We start from the raw sequence: 20413 nt of genomic DNA on the forward strand, positions 1-20413 counted from the left end.
AGTACCTACTCAGAAACCATGTGACAGGGTTTTAGTAGATTCAGGGGAACAAGTTTTATATGTGCTGGCTGGAACTCACAACTTGAAGGATCTGCTGATAAAACCTTTTGACCAGATATTTACCGGCCATCTTTACAGCTGAGGGCTTTGTTGGTGAGGGGTGTTTTTGGGAGCATGCAAACAAGCACCAAATTACGTTAGGCAACTTTAAAGTTTTGTCTGTTTTGTCTGTAACAAGAACATTACTGATGCTTTTAAGGCTTAATTAAAAGTTGATGAAGAGTTTGTGTTTAGAATGAAATCCTAAATTCTAACAGCCCTGACTCAAAAGACATGGTGCCAGTCAGTCCTGTTGCCAGATTTTTGGCAAATAGAGTCCCTAAAATGATGTTGCTCCCTCCTCTTTGCTGACACTTTGGGGCTGTGCAAGATCATACAGTTGCACATGTTTTATTAACTTCATGAGACAGCCAAGCCGAAAGCAGTTTTCAACATATCAGTGCAGCGAGCATGTACGCAAAAAAAAGTGACAAGGAGCATAAGTGCCCTGTTTCTTGTTACAAAGATGGTTAATTTCACCATGGTGACCCTCCGATGTCACTGATATCATCTGAGAAAATGGCTACAAAGTTTTAATAATGGTATGACTAAGTCAGAGTTGTGAGGCTTCACTGTGTGTGTGTGTGTGTGTGTGTGTGTGTGTGTGTGTGTGTGTGTGTGTGTGTGTGTGTCTTGCTGAGTGTGTGTGGAGTCACTAAAACTGATTGGCCCAACAGATGGCAGTGTGTTTTCACTGATTGAAGCTTGTCCCACATGTCCCACTGGACCTCTGCTTCAGAGCAAAAGGGTAGTGTCGGCACATTGTTAATCTAAAATCTACTTTCATCATGCCTCACATTAGGCCAAAGGCACACCTGAATAATTTATTTTCTATCTCTAGCCATGGAAATGGACCCGTCTTCACACTACTCTTACGTCAAGATACCATCAACTCTGATTTAGCTACAGCAGACTGGTTTAGTTGTCTGATTGGAAGCAACTCAAAGACTGTGTGTGTGCCAATATCAGTCCAGAAACATTAGTACTATATGTATTATGTATATGTGTTGATGGAGTGTAACCTTTAAAAATAAAAGCAGTTGTAGACATTGATCCATATCAGAAACTTCAGCTGCCTATACTTAAGCAGCAACTTGTGGGACTAAAAAGTGAAGGCAACGTGGAAGTGCTAAAAACAGTAGTTCCACTAATAGCCACTGGAGACAGAAGCTAGTCAATCCCATAGACCAGTGATTCCCAAAGTGGGCGGAATGGGAAAAAAAAAAAAAAGTATGCTTGGACACTGCTAGCATAATGGAAATGCAAAGCAAAGCAGAGGTTGAAGCATTGCTATATATGCTTCCAAGCCAAAGACTAGAACATATGATGAAGCATATCTTGCCACTGGATTCACCTCCACGACAGTTGCCGTGCCAAGGTAGGGATCCCTGACAGAATTTCCCCTGCATCGGGAGCACACGCTGGGATCTCCAAAAACAGTATCCCAAATTCTTGATTTTTAGTTCACAAACATTTCTTATAACGACTAAGGTTTTAGCTCTTTGTTCAGGAAAGTTATAGGAGGATAAAAATAATTATCAGGTAAAACGTCCTTCGTTTATTAAAATAACCCTGTCCAATACCACGTGAGAACAATAAATATATAATTTTTTGTTGTAACCCTCAAACTGAATGGTAATGTAATGACACTCACTTTTCACAAAACTAAAATATCACTGCTTCCACGCCCAATCTGTAATGGAGGTGGAGTAAACTGGATCCGCACTACGTGCCCAGCGAATGCTCCCTAAGTGTGGGGAGCGGGTTTTGTCGGGGATGCATACCTTGGCACAACACTGATCCTGCCACAATTTGTATTCCCGGTTCAAGTCACGGACAAACTGTATCCCACAGTTGTTTATGTTTTTAAACCCATTTTGCACATTTTTTAAAAAATGTATTGATGACAATGTTGAATATTATTACATAGTGGAAAAAAAACAAAAACAAAAGAAACCCAACAAACTATACCTAGCAAAAAAAGTTTGGGAACTACTGCCATAGACTATCATGTTGAAATTCTTAACTCTACAGCAGCAGTAAGCATACTCCGAGTCTGGTAAAAAAGCAGGTTCCCTCTTCCCAACAACTCCACAGTGGGTCATTTTTTATAACTCCGTTATACTATTGTTTGAAAATTAGGGGCTTGGCCTTTTGGATATTCAGGTCTGCAAAAACAGGGACATAAATCCTCTTGTTATCTGCTAGGCTTTACCTCCAGTAAAGCCTAGCAGAATCATTGAACTACACCATGATTGTAGTATTGATGTCTTTTAAGGTATTTTTCTAGAAATTATCTTAAAAAATAATATGACATGCTGTCAGTTACTGTATCCGGTTGTTCAGTCTGACGTCACTAGCCGTGTCTGGGTCTAAACTCCGCTGCAGGTCCATATATCAAACGATCACTATAGCATTACTGAGAGTTGAAAAACTGTCTAAAGTCTTTCATCTTTAATAAAATGATCAGCGTTCTGCTCTACCAGGTGTAACAATTGAGTTTAAGATAAGATAAGATAAGATAAGATAAGATAGAACTTTATTAATCCCTCGGGTGGGTTCCTCTGGGAAATTCGACTTCCAAAAAGCACAGCAACGACCGAAGTTACAGTTACAGAATTGTTATATATATATATATATATATATATATATATATATATATATATATATATATACACACACACACATATATAAATACAGAGACAAATATAAATAAAATATACAAAGGGGATAAATAGAATAAATAGGAATAAAAAATAAAAATACAAGTGAATTGCACATTTCAAGTATTGAGTCTATTGCACTGTTGACTATTTACAAAAAGTATTGCACAAGGTATTGTACAGTGAGGTGAAGAGGCACTACAGCTTAGTTGTTCCCCCCTCCTTTGTCCTGTTTAACATCCAGGCATCCATGAAAACGGAATTTATGACATTTAACGGAGTTAGAAGTTAGCAGGGAGTTAGCTCGCTAGCTTCTATCTAAATACAATATAGCATGTCCTGACTGCGGGGTTTTGGAAACAAATTAAAACGTACAGCTCTGCTATCACTTCCAGCATAAATGAAGACAGAAAACTAAACAGCAGTGACGTTTGTAGGATTACTGAAGTTGGGCTAGCTGGTATATAATGATGTGCAACGTGACCGCTAGCGACACAGCTATGTTAGCATAATATAAACAAGCTAACTTTTTTTCCACTCGATAAAAGTTAACGTGAGTGTTCTCGGTGATCAGGAACAAATGTAATCGCATGGCAGGATGCTGTAAAAGGACCAAACTTCAGCCAGGAGAACAACTGAGATAATCCATCCACAATACGAGGTTAGTCATTCATATACTGCTGCATGGGCTGGGCTGTAGTTACATCCTAAGGTTTTAAAAACTGAGCTTAAATAAATGATTAGTGGTAATAAAAGCCTAGGGAGGTCAACAGGGATCACTGACTGTTTTAGGAGCTTTTTGAGATCAAATAGAAGAAAATACATAACATTAAACATGTTAACAACACAAAAGCCATATTAAACGCAGACTACTTTAGACCCGGAAGTAGGATTCGTCGCATCATCACTGAACAACCGGATAGCCCATCCCGTGAGCAAATCCCTGTGAGCAAGCATTATCCTGTGCATTCTGTGGATGCAGTTTGCTAACTGGCCTGCTAGCTTAGCTTGCTGGCACTTCTCCTTCTAATTAAACTATGGTCACTTTTGGCACCAGAACATAAGGCTTCACAATGCATGTCCAAAAACAAACAGGTAATATCTCAGATGTCCATCTTTTATATACAGAGATGTCACAGTTTAATAAAGTAAAAGAAAACAGAAGTTTCTCATTAACACGGTAAAGATTTCATCCATCCATCCATTTTCTTCTGCTTATCCAGGGCCGGGTCGCGGGGGCAGTAGCCCAAGCAGAGAAGCCCAGACCTCGCTCTCCCCAGCCGAGGAAACACCAAGGTGTTCCCAGGCCAGCTGAGAGATATAACCTCTCCAGCGTGTCCTGGGTCTGCCCCGGGGCCGCCTCCCTGTGGGATATGTCCGGAAAACCTCACCCAGGAGGCGTCCAGGAGGCATCCTTGTCAGATGCCCGAACCACCTCAACTGACTCCTTTTGATGTGGAGGTTTTACACTCAGCTCTCTCTTCACCACAACAGACCGGTACAGCATCCGCATCACTGTGGCCACTGCACCAATCCGTCTGTCGATCTCCCGCTCCCTTCTCCTATCACTCGTGAACAAGACCCCGAGATACTTAAACTCCTCCACTTGGGGCAGGAACTCGTCCCTGACCCGGAGTGGACACACCACCCTTTTCCGGCTGAGGGCCATGGCCTCAGATTTGGAGGTGCATTCCCACTGCTTCACACTCGGCTGTGAACCGTTCCAAGGCGAGCTGGAGGCCATCACCCAATGAAGCCAACAGAACCACATCATCTGCAAAAAGCAGAGTTGAATGCCTTCTCCAAGTCCACAAAACACATGTAGACTGGTTGGGCAAACTCCCATGCACCCTCAAGTATCCTCGAGAGGATAAGAGCTGATCCAGTGTTCCACGACCAGGAACAGGAGTGTTCCTCCTGTATCCGAGGTTTGACTAACGGACGGACTCTCCTCTCCAGCACCCTGGCATAGACTTTCCCAGGGAGGCTGAGGAGTGTGATTCCCCTGTAGTTGGAACACACCCTCCGGTCTCCTTTCTTAAAGATGGGGACCACCACCCTGGTCTGCCAGTCCAGGGGTACTGCCCCTGATCTCCATGCAACATTGTAGAGACGTGTCAACCAAGACAGCCCTACAACATCAAGAGCCTTCAGGAACTCGGGGCAGACCTTGGCCACCCCAGGGGCTCTGCCACCAAGGAGTTGTTTAACTGCCTCAATGATCTCGCCCCCAGAGATTGGCGGGTCATCCCCTTCATCCCCAGACTCTGCTTCAGCCACAGAAGATGTGCCAGTGGGATTAAGGAGGTCCTCAAAGTATTCCTTCCACCACCCGACAATTTTCTCAGTCAAAGTCAGCAGCACTCCACCCGCACTACACACAGTGCAGGTAGAATACCGCTTTCCTCTCCTGAGTCGCCTGACGGTTTGCCAGAATCTCTTCGAGGCAGTCTGAAAGTCTTTTTCCATGGCCTCTCCAAACTCCTCCCACACCCGAGCTTTTGCTTCAGCCACTGCCTGCGCCACATTCCGCTTGGCCTGTCGGTACCTGTCAGCTGCCTCCAGAGTCCCACAGGCTAACCAAGCCCGGTAGGACTCCTTCTTCAGCTTGGTGGCTCCCCTCACCACTGTGTCCACCATTTGGTTCGGGGATTACCACCACGACAGGCACCAACTACCTTGTGGCCACAGCTCAGTGCAGTGGCTTCGGCAATGGAGGTGCTGAACATGGTCCATTCGGACTCAATGCCTCCCCAGCCTCCCCGGGTTTCTCTAAAAAATGTGCGTGGCTTCTCATGTAATGCTGGTGATATCTAAACTGTTGGCTGCTAATTACCAGGCAGATAAGGCCTAATGTATATAACTGCATCCAGTGCTTTTTAAAATACACGGAGAGAAATTCCACAGCTAATTTATTAAATCAGTGCAGCCATTGAAGACAAACACTTTCACTGAAGTGTGAAAGAAGGTGCTGAGATGTGTATGCCAGGGTTAGATACCCTTAAGCAGTGCACTCACTCAATTACAAAACACTTTTCAAAGGCAAAACAAAATCTATCATGCCTGAAACATTATATTTTAACCTGCAAAACACAATGATCCATAATGGAAATGATTTGATAGTGATGAGTAGAGCTGTTCTGAAGCATGCAAAGCTGAAAGCTGGTACTCTCCGGCCTGTTGAGCCAATGCCATCGCCCTCCCTATATACACACTATCACCACATCCTATTAACATCATGTCACAGCCAGACAACAATGTAATGATGATTAAAATGATACTAATCGAAACAGCAAAAGGCGACCATTATCATTACAGTTAATTATCTCCCATTCCAGTGCATGCAAAGTGTGACAGCGAGCTGTTTCATCCAAGCGAACAAAGAGTAGAGCAATCACCTGAGTCAGAACAATAGAGACTACGACTCCACAGGAGGTGTATGTGAATATTTCCCTGTGATTCTCACAGTTGGGGGTTTGCAGAAATCCGACTCAACATTTCTGGGATCCTTTAATGTGCGGGAATAATTTGAGGCAGAGACATTCACAGCCGCAATGAGATTTGGTTGTTTAAGATTTTGCAATATGAAAACGGCTTTATCTGACAATCAGATTAGGAGCAGGGTAATATTCACAATGTAAGCCAGTGTTGCAGGGAAGATCCATTACTAGTGTGACAGAGGCAGACGAGGGATGCATTTGTCATTGTGTTTACAGTGATCAGTCAACTGATTGTATGGGCTTCAAATTGAATCACAATTGAACAATTTCCAAGGTCAACACCAAGAACAACTTCATCTTCAAAGGATGTAATCCAATTTGCCTTGACTTCTACCCTTTGGCACTTGTAAAATCTTAGTGAGAGAAGGCAAGCATCATTACTCCCCCAGTAACCCAGTCAAACTATCAATCTGGCCTTGGACCTGCGTCTTACCCATTTGTGTCCTTCAATAACAGATTGAGGGAAGACTCTGAGAACAAACAGTGATCTCTTTCCCTGCTGTCATCCATCCACGGATGTAGCCTAATCCCTCTGCACTGAGACAGGCCCCGGGGTAAGTAAACAAATGAGACTATACAAAATGCGACAAAGTATCAGTATGACTGCCTGCACCAATAAACTGCTTCCCTAAAACACAGCAATCAGAAATTCTGTAATAATTGCTCATAAATAATTAGGCATCACTGGTCTGTCAAGCTTTCCATTTCTCTAGACACACTGCCCATGACACACTGTCCTGAGCAATGTATCTAGGATTATGGGTAGGATTGGGTTAGGTTAATGTTTTACAGCAGATATACAGATATATACAAAGTTATACAGATATACTCTCACAAATCATCTCATTAAGTACACCTTGATAGTACTGGTTGAACCTGCTTTTGCCTTCGGAAGTGCCATAAGTCTTTATGGCATCCGATGAAGGATGACACTTTAAGATAAGATAAGAGATAAGATAGAACTTTATTAATCCCTCGGGTGGGTTCCTCTGGGAAATTCGATTTCCAAAAAAGCACAGCACCGACAGAAGTTACAGAGTTATACACACACACATATATATAAATACAGAGACAATATAAATAAAATATACGAAGGGGATAAATAGAATAAATAGGAATAAAAATAAAAATACAAGTGAATTGCACATTTCAAGTATTGAGTCTATTGCACCGTTGACTATTTACAAAAGTATTGCACAAAAGGTATTGTACAGTGAGGTGAAGAGGCACTACAGCTTAGTTGTTCCCTCCTTTGTCCTCCTGTTTCCCCTCCCTCTCCCCTCCAGAGAGGAGTTAAACAGTCTGATGGCGTGTGGGACAAAGGAGTTTTTAAGTCTTTACTGATGAAGTTTTCAGGTTTAACGGCAATAAACCCTCAATCTCACTGTAAGAGCTGGCAATGTATACACAAAAACTGCGTGCAAGTAGAAAATCCACACTCTTACAATCTTAAACCTTTACAACACAAACTAACCTTCTACATAAAATTTAACAAATGTAACCTCTGTCACAGAAAACATGTCCTTATCTTCGTCATAAACATACCTTGCGCCTCTATCAAGGGGGCTGCTAATGACAAAATAAATCTCCATGGGCTCCGTTAAACCAGTTTTACAGGGAGTCGTCCCTTCAAAATAATAGCTTCAAAACTCAAACAGAAAGCTCATAGTAGATAAAGGCAATAAGTGGCAAAATAAGGTGCAAGGAACTAAATAATAGTATTTAGGGTTATTTACAAATAGATTTAACAAGGTCCTGACAGTGCTGGAAACATTTCTCAGAGATTTTGGTTCACAGGAACAGCATCATACAGATAATACAGATTTGTCATCTGCGCATCAATGAAGCAAATCTCCAAGCCTGCACATCCAACTCTATTGGATTGAGATCAGGTAAAAGCAATTTAAGTGCAGTAAAGTCATTGTCATGTTCATGAAACCAGTCTGAGATAATGATGGTCTACACTGAGTTGCTGCCAAGTGATTGGCTGGTTAGATATCCGTGTTAACGAGCAGATTTACCTAACAAAAAGGCCGGTGAGTGTTTAATGTCTGTGGATTTTTTTTAAAGGACTTACAAACACAAAATCTACAGAAAACAAAAACTTCTTTCCACATGGGCTGAATCTTTACTCAAGCAAAACGAGGTCACACACAACACACAACATCTCAGCTACACTGCTGATCAAAACAAGTGATTTGGAAGTAGGCTAATGAATGCAGAACATTAGAAACAGTTTCCTCTGTTCCTCTCAGCATTACTATAGATGTTAGAGGAGTGCTGAGTGAAATACACACAAAATCATTTTGTTTCTTCCTTGCTGCGCAAACAGAAACACACCAATTGATTAATCTGCTCTGAATCATTATTAATTTTATGCACTGCTAAACACGGCAATGAACAGTCATATATCTTTGGGTAATTTCCGCGTTTGCCTTCTTACCCAGGTCTAAGTAATCATACAAAGTAGCTGATGTAAAATGTAATGTAGCCATCCATGACTGTCTAACACATAGCAGTTTAAATTAAGGATGGATACTTATTAAAGTAAAACAAGATTACTAAACTTAAAGTGTGCAACAAAATATCAACTATGATGGTTACAGCATGAGTCTAAACATATGTAAGAGAGTGATACGTCCCTAACATATTGCTCTAAAAAAGTCTTTTGTCAGGGGATTAGAAATAAAACATATTAATATCAGCTGTCTGGGAGAATCCAGTCAGTGCCAGTGAAAGCAGTGCTGCCCACCGCTGGATTAGGTCAATGAAGACCACCATGAATTTGGTTCTAGTCAAAGTGATACTCCTACTAACAGTTAGTCAGACTATACATCTGTCCACTGGTCAGCGCATAAGTTAAACAATGTGTTCCTGATGTCCATTCCCTTAATGATCCTCAAGCTATTTGTGTCCACCCCAGGGCCTCATGCCAGCTGTACTTACCAACAAACCATTAAGTATTCAGTGTTTTACCCACTGGACATGTAAAATCTATGAACATTTCGGTAGTTAAAAATATTTTTCTGACTCACGTAATTTTGCAGGATGAATTTGCACCATTGATTTTGTGGCTCAATTTGGAATTTTCAGATTTTCACATGTGAATAAACAAATCTGATCCACATCTACCCCTTTATCTTGCATTTTCACATAATTTCAGAGTAAAACTGTGAAGCCAAAATGCATGTAAGAGACTTCATTTAAAAGGTAACATGTTCGAATTTCTTTTACAGTGCCTGTTTAGCATGTTTCTAAAATGGAACTCTAACCCTAGCCCCACTCCAACAGGTTCCCCAGCAGCATGTTAAACTATACCACAGTGTATACTATACTACTGTGTGTGATTGAACTGTATTGTGCGTAATACACACTCCAAGTTCATAAGTAGGATGACTAGTAAGACTCTGAGTCTTCCAAGGTTACAAAGCTGCGATGATGACTTACTAAGGTACTCTTCACCCTCCAGATTTCTGATGACTTTTCCAGTTCCAGTTAGTGAACACAACACCAAACCTCTTCAAATCAGAGTTTTGTGTGATGATCCAGAGGTCTTGGAAGCAAACTAAAATATTTATTGTTTTTCAAGTTTAGCAAGGATATGATCTGAATGACAATGGTGACGTTTGCATATCTCTGTCTTGCAACAAAGCACAGCCTAGTTGTGCCCAAGAGTGCAGCTTGTGGCTCAGAAACCTATTGACTGTGTGTGATGTTCACACACCTACACACACACACACACACACACACACAGTGGACGCATCTCACTTAAAGCTGCTTAACTAAGTCTGCTGCACTCAAGCTTACATCCTGTCAGACTACTTTAAGAGAACTTAGACTGTGTTTTTCCTTTTAAAAAGGAGATGATCCAAGTCTCACATGTTCATATCCTACATTTCTATTTAATTTCACAGTGGCTGACAACATCTTTCATTTGGAAAGCTAAGGCAGGATTATACATGTTATTGAATTACAGTGCCATGGCAATTCAGTTTTTGGTCCTCACAATGAATGGATCCACTTTATGCCCTTGCTGTGCAGATGACTCAGTGCACTACACAAATCTATCATCACATCCTCTGCATTCAGTGCAGAAAAGTGGAGCAAATGAGAGCTTAGATGTTGGTAAAGAAAGAAGAGGGAGGGAGATAAAGAGAGCATGCAGCACTTTCTTCTTCTGCAGCAGTGGCAGCAGCACCCCAGCAACAGAACTGAAATGATCACTTTTCTCCTTCCTTTTAATATATAGCGAACAAGGAAAAAAGCTGTCAAACTGCCAACAAGTGGGATTTTTCTTTGTCACAAAGCGGTGACTCCTTCAACCTATAGATGAGACCTTGGTTAAACAGGATATGGGAAAGATCCCAATGTTAAATCTTGTTGCCCAGAGACAGTGAAAGACTACAGTATGTTTGGCAGAGTGTGAAAATAGAGCTGTGGCTTTAATGCTGACACTTGTTAGCAGTTATAGTATATGAACTTACAGCAGAGTCAACCATTACCCTACGACAGCAGAGACCACCCGAGATATCTGAAAGTTTGAGCTGGCTGGGCAGCTGCTGCTATTATTGTCCAATAAGAAACCAGCATAGCTTGAAGCTGAAGCCAATGTAGTATTTTAAAGTGCTCAATGCTAGCATTTAGTGGGGGCCATTCAATAAAACTGCCTGTTGGGATGTGAGGTATCATTTTCTAAAACTAGAGATTCTAATGTACTTGTCTTTTTGCTCTGTTGAGCACCTCTGTTAGAGCCATTTAGCACTGTTCTGTTACTCTGTACAAACTGCTCTGGAACAGCCTTCACCTCTTTGAACATGAACACTATGACAAGTTTCAGAAAACATCCTAAATTCTAGTTAATGGGGCATGTGTGCGAAAAGTCACCCCCTGCCTTCCTTATGCTGGACCAGGTAAGATTCTGGCTGCAAATGTAAATCTATGAATAACAACAACCTTAACATGTAAGTATCACATTTAAATTGGTTTCATCTGGGTTACATTAACTCAGCTCTTATTTAGTAACACTAGTCACTCAGACCATATGGATCATTTACCCCACAGTGTAGTCACATCATGTGTTTTAAAGTGTAGTAACAATCCAGTATAACTATAATGTTGTATTGGCACTGTTCAGACCCAAACCAGGATATAAGAGGGGGAAGAAGAGACAAGTAAGGTAATCTGGAGCTTGTGGATGATAGCAATGATTAAAGAAGACAGGAAGTGAGCCATGTGCACAGAAAGAAGAACAACTCTAAGAGAATTACAGCTGCAGGCATGACAGAAGACTTAATGTGCCTATTATCCTGGTCTCAAGAAAAAAAGTGAAATAGAGATGAACACCCATATCTTTAGTGTGGATGGCACACTGAAAACGAAAGAGCAGAGCTCCTCAAGCTTTGGCTGCCTGGTCTGAGCTGACCTTGGGCTCCAGGCGGGAAGGATCCACAGCAATGGAAGCTGTGAAAAGAATTATTTAGCTGAAAAGCTCAGTCTCACTCACATTTTTCACTTTTGCTCAATCGTCTAGTCGCTTTCTTTTCATTTTTTGATGCTTTACTGAAGGACTTCTATCATTATCTCATTGTTTTTCCTCAACTTTATTTTCCCTCTCTATCCTTGAGCTCAAACTGCCTTAAACACTCCTCTTCTGTAACCATGGCTACAATTGATCAAATATCCCAAACGGGCGGTGATGGAGTTTAAATCACTCTCAGCAGCAGTGCTCAAGGCATTCGGTGGAGGCTTTGCATGAATTTGGAAGACTGAGAAGACCCCATTTAATGTTATAGCCTAAAGTAGCGCCACATTTGCAATGGAAAAGCTTCAGATTGTGTTTGTGTTATCCAATTTGGATGTTTACACACCAATGCATCTTCTGTCTCTCACATGTACTTACTACAGGGTAACCAAGGAAAATGTTTCAAAAGATTTCTGGCAACATCCAATAAAGCCCATGTGGATATTCCATGTTGCACTTGATTATAGAAGTCAGACCACAGAAATATGGTTTATTCTATTACTGTTTATTACTCGCTTAATTCAGTTTTATTTATATAGCACCAAATCATGACAGTCACCTAAATGTGGTTTATACTGTAAGGAAAAGACCCTAAAACAATACAGAGAGGCAGCCTCCAACAACTCAGGAGGCAGAATAAAAAACAGAATCAAAACTAAACCAAAATCTAGCCATATACCAAAAACTCGCTACAACAAATCATTGGTGAATAATAACTAAAAGAAACGAAAACTTAAAATAAAACAAGAATAAAGAACAAGAATTAAATAAGAATCTATAACTCTGAAACATAATCCAACCTTAAGACCATGATAGTCTATCTTTTATGTACAGTCTTTGCTAAAACATTACAATTTTAATTTAGACTGCTTAATTTAATAAGACTGCTATGAGATAATATGATGTGAAGGACAGATTGGTTAACTGCCATATGAAATATAGAGCACTGAGTTGAAGAGATGAGCTTCTACTCTAAATAAACTGAAATAAGTCAGGCTTCTACGAATTATGCTTACAATAGAAAAAGAACATCAGTCTTGCATCGGCTGATGCAAAAATACAGAGCATTGTGACATCCCCAAACGGAGGAAATTATTAATTATTAATTATTATTATTAATTATTAATGTGTATCAGTTACAAGGGTTATTCATTGTTCCATGCAAGGTTTCTGAAGACAAACATTAAAGCATTAAACTATCTTCACTTCCTATTAGACCTAGCTAGCCCATGATCACGTTACACGCAAATACAACGAAGCTCATGGAACAATTTCCCAAAACGCAAACTTTAGCCATCTGTGAAGCATGTGAGTGAAATGAAATACTGATGAAATAAAAGGGTACTTGCCTTAAATATGGCGCCTAGTCATTTGAATTAAATATGCATGCCTGGCACTTGATGCAAAATCGTTTTCTAGTCCAAGTTTTTCTGCATTATGTGGCCCACTGAACCTGGCAGTTCTTCCTTCCATCTAATTTTGATCTGTATGACAAAAGACACTCATGTATATCAGGAGTCAATAGTGCTGTCATATTATGCTTTTGCTTGTTTACAGTCAAATGTCCTTTTCCTTCATAATCACCAAAGTTTGAAATAATGAGGTCAGAGTTCAGATTCCTCTAAACTCTCAATTTTGGACAGTTTTTTCTACTCCTAGCTCTTCATGATGTCACAAAGAGAGATTAATATTAATATGCCCATTGAGCCCCGAGTCACATGCTGATTGAATATTTTTTTTGCAAGACTAACCAATCAGAACGATGCTGTCTTTATCTGGTTCTTTAGCCAAGAAGCAGATAAACCATTAGGTTTACAAATATGCTTTAACAAAACAGCTGGAAAACTATCGTTGTATTTTTACTCAGTTGTATATAGTATTTGTATTTGTATTCTATTTTTATCTTATTGTATATTTATTTTATTTTATTCTACTGTATATAGTATTTTATTTTATTCTATTCTGTACAGTTGTGTACTGTATTTATTCCTATTGTATTCTAATTTTTGCCTCATAACTTTTGCACTGTCCACTTCCTGCTGTGACAAAACAAATTTCCCACGTGTGGGACTAATAAAGGTTATCTTATCTTATCTTATCTTATGAGCCAACTGGATTGCTAGGGTTAAATAACCAAAGCTAAAGTATGTATATACCTGTAAATACACACACACTTTTTAAGAACATTTCTAAATTCAATAAAATAAATCAGCCTCAGGAAAAATCGGACTTGTTAGTCCTGTGGATCATGGGTGCAGCAAACATGTGACCCTTCATGTTGACGGTCAGTGATTAGTTGATTACAACTGCACCAGATAATCTGACTGATGCCATGCTGGGCCACTACCCCCTTTGGCATGAATTAACCTCTAGATTGGTGGCCAGAGGACCAGATCAATATGCAGTTGCACACAATCACTCTGATTACAAGGAATAATAAAAGAAAGGCATACTATGCAGCATTGTGAATCTGTTTCAGAGCCCATCTCTAGGTTCCATCCGGCAGTCCCAGCATCTTGCTGCATGTGTGCATAGCTGTGTATGATTACTGAAAGTGCAAGAAAAGGGTGGGTATTGCTTACATTTAGTCACTAGAGGGTGAACTATCAATCTATCAATTACAGTTCAACACAACCCTTTCTCTCTTTCCAGAGGGCACAATGAGGCACACTTTAACGAGATCAATGTCCCTCTCCCAGAGATCTGACATGGAGGCTCCACGCAGGGCTGCTGGTTTAAAATGCCTCCTGCAAACATGAGACGGGTGGAGAGCCCACTGCTGCTGTAATATGCACATCAATAAAGAAGGGCAACACGGCTGCTTAACACCAATGATATTGGCCTTCAAGGCAAAACAAAAAGTGAAATGTGGAACACACTGTTTCTCCTCCCTTTGAAATACATGGAATACATATATATCTATAGCTTTCATTTGAACAAAGCATTGCCTTAAACGACCACTGCTTACTCTATCTGCCGCCACTTAACCTTATAGTTGCATTTATTAATGAAAACTGACTTGTCAGCCATTGAATGAACTGCAGTGTTGTAACTGAATGCAATCTTGCATGTAGCTATCATCAGTTAAAACAGTACATACTGGTGTCCGTATGAGATCACTGTATATAGCAGTTGAGTGTTGTTGTGGCAAGGCAGGCCAGCAGAAAAAATGAATTAAAAAATAACCTAATTTCACAACTAGCTGACCAACCTTAATCGGCTTGCTTGCTGGAGTTGTCTCTAGCAAAATATTACCTGAAGTTTTTCAGCCCAGTGTGGAGTTTTTGTTGGAGTATGTGCCACAGACACTAGGCATTAGTGGACTTATTAATGGACATGTCAGGATTACCATTATCAAGTGCAAAAGAAAACACTGATGTCAAAGCAAAGTGAGAACAAGCATCACACAGAAAATTCGTCCGTCATCATCAGTCCCAGCTGTTAAAGACAAACAAGAACGTAAGGGTAGCTTTTCAGACACTGGCAATGAAAATCATCTAATAGCCTAAAATGAAAGCTGCATAGTGCATATGGCTCTGTAATATTCTTATAATCCATTACTAGTTTCAGTCCAGAGGCCATCAGAAAGAAGCACATGAGCAGTAACTCTCAGCTGAGTGCTTCTATTTTTTCAATCTGTAGAAATGTTTCCTGTGGGCACCGGGTCATGGCATCCTCTGTCCTGAAGGCTAGCTAGGCATGGCTCTTCATGTGACCAATGCTTTGGCATGCACTTACTGCCTCCCAGTCAACTCTCCAGCTTATACCTCATCCCCCGTCATCCATCAAATGCACATGGCTAAAGGAAGATGCACTGCGGCTTCACCTACTGGCTTCCTTGAGGGTGAAGAGTAGGGTTGCCAACTCCCTGAAAAATAAATAAGGGACACCTCGTGGCCAGGGCCGGGCGACCCAGTTGTCTTCACCCTTCCCAGTGTGGTGAATTTTCTAGCTCTTTTTTTGTGTGTGAAATTATTTTTTTAACCCTTTGACTTGAATTTGATTTAAGTAGATGTGTATTCTTTGTGATATGAACACATGTGAAACAAATGATCATTTAGCCATTTATTTTTAGCTCAAAATGACAACATTAACACAATAAAACAGGTCTCTTTCTTAAACAGAAGCCTGTCATGCTTAACTTTTGAGAATATAAGTAAATCTTTCTTTAAAAGAACTTTGTCCTGCTTAACTTAAAATAATAGAAAACAATAGAAAGAAAAATATTCTTGTAACAGTGCACATTTAGTGCATTTAGTACAATTGGCTTCAGTTGAGGTATTATTTCAGCTTTTCTAATGCTAATCAGCTGCTCCTGTTTGTAAACCCGCTTGTTCCCATGATTACGCATCTTAACTCATCATCATTATTCATCTGTGTATTACTTTTATGTATTAGTCATCTATTTGTTGTAATCATCTATCCTTGCAGTCGTTTATTACACAAAATAAATTATATTATCACACTTCTGGCCACATAGCGCTGATATTCACTGCACATGCCCATATTAACTTTTTCCAGCCAGGTGTTTTCCTTTTCCCATTCTTCCCTTTGTCTGAGGGGAACAAACATTGCTGCTCTAATGCTGGGCTCACACTGTGCGGTTTTAGGCCCATTTTGAGCCGATTTTTGAGTGATCGGACCGATTTTGGCCTTCATCGTGTAGTATACGTGGGGTAACGAGAAGTGATTAACACCTCACGACCAGCTCCCGATCATCAATCGCTCGTGAGCCGCTCACACTGCTCGCGCGCAAACACGTAAATGCCGTGAAAAAGACGGAGCAGCACGGCTGTGCAGCGTGTGATCTGGACACAAGCGACGGAGGCACAACTTGTAGAACTTTGGAAAGCTCATCCGAGCCTTTTCGATGTGGCCTCACAAAATTATCACGACCACAACAACCGTGAAAATAGTTGGATCTACATCGCTGCTAAATCACAGCTGCCTGATCATGTTTTTCATTAGCAATTTAGCAAAGTTGATGGTGGTGGTGTGTCTGTGTGAGTGAGAGACAGAGAGAGCGAGCGACAGATTTTCTGTTATAACCTTCATTTTATGGAGGCACAGTGTGAGCACTCAGGTCCCATCAGAGCATCGGGCGGTATAGTGTGAGACCTGCATCGTGACCTACCAACTTCTAACCCCTGCGAGTCAATCGTGCAGTTTGAGCAGGAGCTGAATAACGTGACTGAAAAAATCGCACAGTGTCTGCCCAGCTTTAGGTGTACTGTCGTCCGAGACTTGCACCGCAGTGTCGGCGTTTGTTTCCCTGTTGGCCATGCTTCTTGTTGTGGTCATCTGTTGTCTTCCGGTATTTTCTCCGTAAGCGACCTTTCCTCGACCAATGAGATGAGCGGTAATCTGAATTGTCATACTCGAATTGTCATAAGTGTGCTGTCAGCTCATTGGTCACAAAGCAGGAGAGGGGCTGGGAATTATGTTTTCAAACAAAGCGTTAAATCCATAAACATTTATAGACTACTTTTGATTCTCACTGTATTACGGGACAAAGTGCGTCCCTTATTAGCTCAATACGGGACGTGTACTTTTGTTTCGAAATACGGGACGATTCCGTATTTTAAGGGACGGTTGGCAACCCTAGTGAAGAGCCAGAGGGCTGCCCTTTGAGTCGTCGCCTCGTGAGGGAATGTGAGTAAAATCCAGCCATCAAGTTAAGTGGCCGCAGACAGACAGAGCACTTTATTAATCCTAAAGGGAAATTGCAGTTTTAGGGTGAGTAAGCAAGTGAGAGAGGGCAAGTGGCATTCTTCCAGGCCCAGAAAGTTACATAACATGGAGAGAAATAGATTTGCTATTGTACAACATCATGGGTAAATCCCTGCTCATGGTAATCTCTTTCCTTTTAATGAAGCAAAGCAGGACTACCAGTTTAGATTTGCAGGGAAATTGCTTCTTTCATCAGCTGATGTGAGGCTGTGCCTCGTACAAGAGAGCCACAAAGGTTCAAATCAAGGGGTAATAAAAACTGTTGAACAAATGCCAAATGGTTCTTATTCACCCCCGTTTCTCCCCGTCTAAAGAAAGAAAAGAAATTCTCAGGTTTTGTAAAGAGAAAAAAACTTTGTAATTTTTGAAAACTTCTTAGAACACCCAAAAGACAAACGAGAGGTGGATTGAGTTGTTCGGCCGTGGGGAAAAGGTCATTTTTGTCAGTGGCTGAGTCTGATGTCACATTTCATACTCCGAATCTTGTTCGAAGTGAGAAAAAGAATTTCACTTTAATTCACAATGTGCCGCGATGTGTTAAATTGCTCCCATGTCAGAAAATAACAGCCCTTCACACTGCAACACACGCCCTTGTCATTAGGGGGGAGGCTCGTGCTGCACCCGGCAGCGGAGGGGATGTGTGGCTGCGTGTTTAGGTGAGTGGGAGCGTTAGTGGGTGGGGTCGCAATTCACGCTGAGCTGTTTTAGAAACCCATCACTAATTACTTTTGACACAAAGCCGGCGACAGCCATGGTGGGGATATGATCGAGCTGTGCAGGTTTGTATTACTGTGGTTTCAGTAGAGTACTCCCTGCATGCAGCCAAGTATGACCTGCAAGTGTATTAATAGGTTCAGGCTGACCTTTTGTCACAAAGGCCAGACAGCAGAGCAGCATCAGTAATGCTATTAACCTCAGATCATCTAATGAACATATCCACATTGATTTTACCTTCATCCCAGCTGCTTCCTTCAGGCTTCTCTAAGGACACCAATCAAGCTTTTTTTTGCTAAGTACTAGTCCTGCATAACACCTGCTGCTACCTCAGGCATCAAACCATAGTATGTAGCTTTGTGTCGCTTGAATGCATCACGTAGCAACGCTGGTGTCAAATTAATTCGGTTCTTTCTTGGCTTTGGGATAACGCCCGACTCACACTGTTGTGGTTTGCAGAAGAATGTGAAGTGGCCAGGATGAGAATTAGGACCTCAAAGTAAGAGACTATATTTCTCATTGGGAAAAGGGAATGCCCACTCTGGGTTGGAAACGTATCGCTGTTTCAAGTGGAGGAATTGAAGTATTTGAGGATACTGTTGAAGGTGTGAAGGTGAAGCTATTGATTTACTTGTCAATCTACATATCTATCTATGGCGATGACAGTGGGCAGTGACCAAAAAAAATAAGATCTTGGATGGAAATGAAAGACAGGACTTTAAGGGGACAATAGGCTCACCCAGATGTGCTGCAGAAGGTGATGTGGAGAGGGAAATCTGGGAATCTCTGCTCATACTGCGACTAGGCCTGGATTAGCAGCAGAAAAAGGATGGTTTGGGGGCTGGGCTGAACTGTGATGGATGGATGGTGTGCAAGTTTTAATTGGTGATGATATGCCAACCATTTGATTAAAGAAATAAACAAGCGTTATAGATTATATCATTCTTCCAGAATGCAAACAATAACCGTACTATAACCTGGTACCTCGTCTTCTGACATTCACAGCAATGATAAATACATTTTAGTCCTGGTTGGATTGAAACTAACATTTTTACTACTTTTTTCTACAGCAACTTTTTTCTGTCTTAAGTACTCTTAAAGTTCCTGACTCCCACTGTACATGCTCTGAGGTGGTCATTCACTTTAGGGCCAGAGTTCTATTTAGCTGGACTTTGGCCATAGATCCTGGCAGTAAATCAAGGCAGTATGTGCTGCCATTGGTCAGACGGCTGTCTAGGAGAGCACAGCTGCTCCCTCCACTGGAAACGATGGCCATGCTCTGAGCGCAAGCAAACACTGGTGTTCAGACCAAGGCTTCATAGTTTTCTCTTTTTTTGTTTTCCCCCTGGAGCACAGAAAGAAACTTTAGTGGTACAATAAAAATCTATCAAAACCTAACTCTTGGAGATACAAGCTGTTATCTGCAAGCAGAATAATTCAATTTATATGAATGTAAAATATTTGTTTTATTGTTTCAACATTGGACAGCATTTATTTAATGTCCAATGTCTGACTTCAGACACATGATGTCCAACCAGATACTTACTCTGGATGGTATTACTTTGGCCTGCAGTAACACTGTGAGGAATTTTGACCAGGATCTCTCTTTCAATGTGAATATTAAACAAACATGTTGGAGTGTTTTCTTGCATTTGCATATTATTTTTAAATTTAGAAACATCTTGTCACAGAGTGATGCTGAAACACCTAGATAGTGATTTTTCACTCTACTCTCAAGCGCTCTATGAAACACCAATCACCTATTTATACAGGCACTTTTTTCTACACTTATTCATACTCCAGGAACAAGAGAAACTTGTGGTTCAAAATCTTTCCCAAGGCGTGCAAACTGGAAACGGTTGCAGCCAGGAATTGAACCACTAACCTTCCGATTAGTAGATGCCTTGCACTAAGGCTACGTTCACACTGCAGGTCTTAATGCTCAATTCCAAGTTCTTGATCAAATCCGATTTTCTTTGTCTGGTGGTTCACACTACAAATAAAATGTGACAGCAAATGCGCTCTAGTGCGAACGGTTCACGGCCCTCAAAGTAGCCCGCATTCGCAAAAGAAGATGTCACACACAACGCACTCTGTTTACAGAAGTAACAATAGCAGCTACAGAGCTAGTAGGTGTTGTTGCAGCAGTCTATCAATTTCTACACAGTCGTAATCGACAGAATTTT

At 41.0% G+C, this 20413-nt stretch overlaps 1 protein-coding gene across 9 annotated transcripts in view; it reads right to left on the minus strand.

Annotated features, from left to right (window-relative positions):
• The window catches only part of iqsec1b (IQ motif and Sec7 domain ArfGEF 1b), a gene marked incomplete at its 5' end in the record, with an annotated part of 239537 nt that overhangs the window by 101780 nt on the left and 117344 nt on the right, over window positions 1-20413 (minus strand). The window contains one exon of one of the 9 annotated variants that reach the window (XM_082533535.1): window positions 13133-13267. The exons of the other annotated variants lie outside the window; for them this stretch is intronic. The remainder of the gene's footprint in view (window positions 1-13132; window positions 13268-20413) is intronic. 9 annotated transcript variants of the gene reach the window in all.

This window comes from Aulonocara stuartgranti (genome assembly GCF_965226115.1).
Source record: "Aulonocara stuartgranti genome assembly, chromosome: 5".
In the NCBI taxonomy this organism is placed as follows: Eukaryota; Metazoa; Chordata; class Actinopteri; order Cichliformes; family Cichlidae; genus Aulonocara; species Aulonocara stuartgranti.